Source organism: Myotis brandtii, unplaced genomic scaffold (assembly GCF_000412655.1).
Source record: "Myotis brandtii unplaced genomic scaffold, ASM41265v1 scaffold64, whole genome shotgun sequence".
Taxonomy (NCBI): Eukaryota; Metazoa; Chordata; class Mammalia; order Chiroptera; family Vespertilionidae; genus Myotis; species Myotis brandtii.
This window is the reverse complement of record NW_005370460.1, coordinates 1834871-1841753: the sequence shown is the minus strand read 5'-3', so window position 1 is coordinate 1841753 and position 6883 is coordinate 1834871. Positions and strand designations below refer to the sequence as shown.

The following is a 6883-nucleotide window of genomic DNA, read 5'->3' as shown; positions in this document are numbered from 1 at the left end:
TAACCTCACATTTTACCGACGGGGAAACTGAGAGCCCGAGAAGTGACTGCAGTTGCCTAGGTGACCCCTTTACTGAAGGAGGGGCCAGGGCTGGGCATGCTGTGCCCACAGTGGGGACAGCCGAGAGCCCGCAGCCACTCCCGGCCCGTCGCCCTCTCTCCCGGCTGTGCCCAAGCTTCCCGTGGAGGTGGCATCTCCGGGGCCACATCCCTGCCAGGGGCTGAGACCCCCCCAGGGCTGGCTTGCTGCCCTTCTGGCACAGAGGAGGCGACCAGCCGGCCCTGCAGGATGCTGAGACCACCTGGAAGTGTCCCCATTGCTGGCCTCCCCCAAGGAAGACTCCATGCATTGGAAACACGGGGAGTCACGTGCCCCGAGACCCCAGAGCGCGTCGCGGGGACCATGAGGCCCCGGCCATGGCTGCAGGAGCCTCTGGCCGTGGGGAGTCCCGTCCTCCATGAAAAACAGGAAATGCGCTGTGTTCCGCCCACTGGACAGACAGACGCGTGCAGTCCAGGCTGCCTTTGCATTACATGCCCACCAGGGTCTCTTCTGACTTTAAAAGACATTGAAGTTAGAGCCTTTCCGTGAGCCCTCAGGTAGGCACTGTGCCAGGTGTGCCCGTGGTGAGGGGGTGGATCTCTCTGCCCCAAAGGCTCCGGCGCTACGCTCAGCCCTGGGCTCTGCATGGAGACAGAGGGCAGCCCCTCGAAGTGTCGTTGGGTTCAAGGGGGGCAGCCCTGGCACCTGCACCCCTGTGCCCAGGACCAGCGGCCCGGCTCCCCCGACGAGCGCGCACAGCAGAGGGGCGCCTGGCGCAGTGGCTTTGCATACAATTATAGCGATGGCATCATTTTTTTTGAAACAAACTGTCCATAAATGTCACAGAGAATCCGGGTCTCCTTTTATTAAAACTGAAAAATGTGTATAAGTGTAAATAACAAATGACTGCTACAGGGATGGGAGCGCCGCAGCGCGCTGGCGTCTCTCTCCCCTCTCCTCTCCTCTCCTCCTCATGTAATTTGCATTAATAAAGAGGCTGTTCCTTGTCGGAATGTGTTTCATCCGGTTTAAAATCCCAGGGCGATCCACTGGGAAGAGCTCGGGGAGAATCCAACTGTCAGAGCCGACAAGACAAATGAATCCCCGTGTCAGGAGCGCGTGGTTCAACGATGACAGATTGAGAAGAACTGTCCCCCTCTCGACAGGCGGGCTTCATTTTCAAATTAATAAATCTGAATAAAATATTTTTCCTTTCATTACGCGCGGAGCCTGTTTGACAGTCCCGTGACAGGAGGGCGTCGCAGTGTTGATGAGAGCGGTTTGCAGATCCCACCTGGCCTTTTCTGCTTTATTTTTACCTGCAAGCTCTCCCGTTGGCCTGGCGCCTGCCTGCCTCACACCCTGCCTCCCGCTCCCCACTCTCCGTCTCCGCCCCCCCCTGCTCCCAGCTCCCACGTCTTCCCTCCACGCTGCCCGCCCGCACTCTCCTCACCTCTGAAATGTCACTCGCTCCTGTGTTTGCTATTCTTTGCCTTCACCTGCAGGCCAGCACATTGAATTAGAGGCCGGAGCACATGTCACTAAGGAAAGGAGGAAAGAGAGAGAGAAACACCTCTAATTACTATGAAATATTCTCTTTCTTCCCGTGGTTGTTTATCGCTGATCACATCACAGTAACAGCTCACGCCAAGGCTGGAGGAGAGAGTGGCTCTCTACTTTATCATTTCACCTTAGGAAGCAGTCCTCATCATTACCTCTTCACACACACACACACACACACACACACATCACACACCCTCACACACATATCACACACACACATATCACACACATAACATATACACACACCCTCACACACACACATCACACACCCTCACACACATATCATGCACACACATCCACACACATAACACATCCATACACCCACACACACACACACACACATCACACACACACATCCACACATTACACACATCCACACATATCACACACACATCCACACGAATCACACACATATCCAAACACATCCACATCACACACACACATATCACACACATACACACATATCACACACACATCCACACGAATCACACACACATCCACACACATCCACATCACACACACACACATATCACATACACACATCACACACATACACACAACACACACAACACATATACATCACACACATACACATCACACACACACATCACACACATAACACATCCACACATCACACACATATACACATATCACACGCACATACACATGAATCACACACATCCACACACACTTCCACATCACACACATACACACATATATCACATACACACATCACACACATACCACACACACATCTATACATCACACATACAAATGCATCACAGAATATCACACACACCACACATACCACACACATCACATGATACACACCACACACACACATGCACACACCACACACATGCACACATCACACACATGCATACACAACACATCACACACATGCATCACAAACACATACACACATACATACACACACACACACAAAAGCAGCCCTTCCAATCTGACAGACAAATACACCTTGTTGTCAGCTCCCCTCCCTAAGCCAGAGGCGCTCCTGCGCCCCAGCCGTCGGCACACGCAGGCGCGCGAGTCTCAGTGCACGGGTGACAGCGATGCCTCTTAAATAATTCAGGGCACTTTATGGGACACGCGTGCGCTCATTAGAGAAACGCTGCTGAGGAAAGGGACTTGCTAGCAGAGGGGGTTTTGTGTTGGCACTTGGTATGGAATCTGGGCACAGCGGGCATGTGCCCGTTCCGCGGCCCGAGATCCAGGCAGAGAGACATGGATCTAATCACGTTCACCGCTGCAGTCAGCGACGCCACATTCCCACCCCTCCCGCAAACTCCCCGCCCCCTGGAAGGAAGGAGGGAGCCCTGCCACGGCCACGGAGCCGAGCGGGGGAGACCCTGAGCTCCTCGGCACACGGCACACGCTCGGCCGGGCGGTTGTCCTGGCAGTTGGCGATCCCGCCCGTCCCGCCGCTCCGCGAGGGGCTGAGGCCGTGAGCTGCTCTGCAGCGTGCAGGGCGCGCTTCGGTGCCGGGCCTGCAGCCGCTGTCCCTGGGAAGTCTGCGCCCCCTCCCCCCAGCAGTCTTTGCAGACACAGGGCATCTAGGTACCAGACTTGTGTTTGGGTAAATGTAGGTGGAATTTCCCCGTGACAATCAGATCTTCAGGCTTAGGGGAAATGTGAGGGAGGGTGTGTGACATTTTGGGTTTGAAATCAACTATTTGCATGTAGACATTTGGACAAAGGCACAATTAGGGGAGCTTTCCGAATACCCACGTTTAAGGAAGGCACTGTGCTGGCTGGGAAGCAGAGCCTGGTGCGCAGACTCTCAGGCAGGTGAGATTCTGCTGAAATGTCAGATGACTCAACAGGATGCGCAGAAAATCCACCGCTAACAGGCCCAAGGCAAGCCGTCCGGGGACGAGGGAGCAAGTGTGAGGGGCAGTGTCCACATCCAGCTGCTCCCACCCAGGCTGGGTGGGTGCTTTCTCATGGCTTCCTGAACCCGTCTCTCCCACAGAGACAACCGTCACGCGGAGGGTGTCACCTGTGACCTAGAGGTGAGCCTCTGAGTAGCTGTCGTAGAGCCATAGGAAGACAGGAAAAGGCGTGTGCGTGTCCCAGGGTCTCTTCACATGCGTGAATCCACCTGATTTCACAGCAACCTGGGGGATGGGCTGGGCGTCGCAGGCCTCACTTTATAGAATTTGTGGGAAGCGCGGTGTCAGGATGCAGTCACTTCCATAAGATCACTTGAGTCACAAACAGAAAAGGGGGTTGATTTTTTTCCTTATTCCATGTTCACTAAATTGTACTTCACTCTGCTGTGTGTTTGTGTCCGTGTCTGTGTGTGCATGCCTGTGTGTCTCTCTGTGTGCATGTGTGTGCACGTGTGTGTATGTGCCTGTGTCTGCATGTCTCTGTATGTCTGCATGTGCATGTCTGTATGTTTCTCTATGTGTGCATGCCTGTGTGCGCATGTGTGCTTGTGTGTGTGTGTGTGTGTGTGTGTGTGTGTGTATGCTCTCGGGTAGACCACAGAAGAGTGGAGCTGACTACTGTTAACTGGTTGGAAGTTACTGCCTGGGGTCCTACCCCTCCAGTTCAGCCTTGTTGATTACTTTGTATCTGCCTCTCAAAGTCTACATGATTTCAGATTCCCTTCCATGTTATTTCTGGATAACGTTCAGGTGGTTAAGAAACAGCCACAGGAGCTCCCTCAGTGCCCTCCAGCAAGTGGTGTTGGTTATTGATTGTGAAAGGGAGAGGACCTACAGAAATCTTGAGACCCTTAAGATTTTCACAGCAGTGACAAGTACTCACAAGTCCCGGCCAGTGTGGCTCAGTTGGTTGAGCGTTGGCCGTGCACAAAAGGTGCTGTTCGATTCCCAGTCAGGGCACATGCCGGAGAGTGGGCTTGGCCCTGTAGGGTGTGCAGGGGTGGCTGAGAGATGTTTCCACTCTCACATCAGTGTTTCTCTCTTTCCCTCTCCCTTCCTCTCTCTAAAAATCAGTTTTAAAAAATCTTAAAAAATATTCACGGGATTGAAAGAGGATACGGAGATCATAATAGATACATGATTTAAGTCTGTTTAAAGGATGGAGAATTACACCCTATTATGGGTCAGTGAGCTGGTTACTTACTGAGTGCTAGGCTTTCTCGGACCATCTCACTTCTTCGAGGCTGTTAATATCACAGACAATCATTGTTTTCTAGGAGACCCTGGAGGGTAAAGCAGCACCTTGGCTTACATCTTACAACTGTCACATTGTTTCTTTTCTTTCTTGAATTGGACAGACAAGAGAGTGGGAGAATGGATGAATGAATGAATGAATGAAGAGTAAACAGACATCTTCACGTCAGCACTCACAGGAGGCACTGCCATCCCCTGTCACTGAATGAGAACGCAGAGCGTTGACTGGCTTAGGGGCCAAAGCACTAACGCGCGGCCGACCCAAACGCACCCACGCCGTCCGTCTGGGTGCTTTCTCCTACGTCGCAGGCATACTTAGACGCAGATTTCTGAAAGGGTAGAGGAACTTCTTACTCTGGGGTTGGGTCTTTCACGCCACTGGGCAGACGATTGCTGTGGCTCACTTGCCGTGAACTGGCATCTTGTATTTGGGACAAACCCATGCTGGGCAATTGCGGGGTGAGGAGGCTGAAAAGATTGCGGGACTCGCGCCTTCCATGGGTCACTCTAGCTTCATTAAGTGTAGCTCCATGCTCTGCTGAGGCAGCGAGGCTGCAGGTAGTCCCCATGGTGGCTCGCTGGCTGAGGACAGCTGGAGCAGCGTGTTCCCGAGCTCCCGCCTGCAGGCCTTAGGACCTGGGGCTGCTTTCCCTCTTCAGTCGCGGACCCCCTGAGGCAGCTGGGAAGGAGGAGCAGGTGACAAACTTGCACATTTGCTGAGCTGCTGCTCTGTGCCAGGGACTGTGCTGGACTCGCCCTCCTGAGCCACACAGACCCTCCGGTTCTTGGCCTCGGTCCCTAGGGCCTGTCCCCAGAGCTGGGGCAGACGGTGCAGCGACTGTGGGGCCTCCTGGAGGTCTGCCTCTTGGCTGATGCTCAGAAATAGGAGAATGCCATTGGCAGGCGCACGCCCTGTGGCCAGGAATATGACATTGAGGCCATCACTGTAGGATAATTGTGAATGTTTACACGCATTCCATCCTGCACTTAAATTGAATCACTTTCTTTTTTATATTAATAATCCCTGCCATTGTTGTTATCACTACAACATTTGTTAGGCACCTACTGTGTGCCAGGCACATGCTGAGTCTTCCATATGGGTCCCTTTAATTCTGACAATAGCTCTGTGAGTGTTTTATCTTTCTCTCATTAATGAACGTAGGTGAGGAAATGGAGGTTGGAAGCCAAGCAGGCCCTCCTGGGCCCTGTGACTGGTGAGGAGTACAGCTGGGATTCAAACCGTGGGCTTACCCCCAGGTCTGCATCATTAATACGAAACGTTATCACTTATCCCGTTTACACAATGTCTCCGTGCCTTTGCTGCATTTGCCTAGAATCGCCGTCTCCTGTATTTCCACTTGTCACCATCTCTACACCTCCAACTCAGGGCTGAATCCAAATGCCTCCTCCTCCATGAAGTCTTCCCTGATTTTCACTGCAGGGTGATGTCTTCACATTAAGGGAATCCTTGGATATGACATTGAGGCCATCACTGTAGGATAATTGTGAGCTCAGGACCAAGAGCCCATGGTCCTGCTTCAAGCAGGCGGCCTGTGTTCCTCCCTCAGAGGACTGGATCTCTGTCCTCCTTACGTGCCCAGGGATCGAATGTCTGCAGTTCCGCCCGCTGGCCCACGGCTTTCAGGAGATCAGCACTGCCCCACCTCACCTAAATGCACGCCTCCTGTCGGCTGGGCTGTGCCGCTGCCTTCGGGCTGCCTGCTCACAGGGATGCACCAAAAGCCGTCCCTGGGCTCCGAACAGTAACCAAGCAACCCCTTGCTTCCCCCTCCCTGACCTTTCACAACTCCCGTGACCTTTGGCCGAGACTATTTTTCATCCCTTAATGTTTTTGTCACTGCCCTTTCTCACCTCTGGCGTCAGCAGCAAGGAGACCAGGTTCTGGCGCACAGAAATGTCGCTAGCAGGGGGCGGCAGGCGCCTCTTCATGCCGCCTGCACCCTCCGGGATTAATAATAAATACGACCTGATAATGGAGTCTGGGTGCATTTCCTCCTCCATGAGACAGCGTCCACCATTCCCTTCCAAAGCAGAAACGAGCAGAATAGAAACGACACAGCCAAACCTCCCCGCTCTGGAGGCTGTGCTGA

General features: G+C 53.3%; 1 long non-coding RNA gene across 1 annotated transcript; it reads right to left on the bottom strand.

Annotated features, from left to right (window-relative positions):
- Positions 1 to 1184: 1184 nt before the first annotated feature.
- Positions 1185 to 6818, bottom strand: LOC102252364. The gene is made up of 3 exons (XR_314401.2): positions 6645 to 6818; positions 1496 to 1583; positions 1185 to 1235 (listed from the first exon to the last, which is right to left on the bottom strand). It is a non-coding gene; the product is annotated as an uncharacterized LOC102252364 (long non-coding RNA).
- Positions 6819 to 6883: the final 65 nt, after the last annotated feature.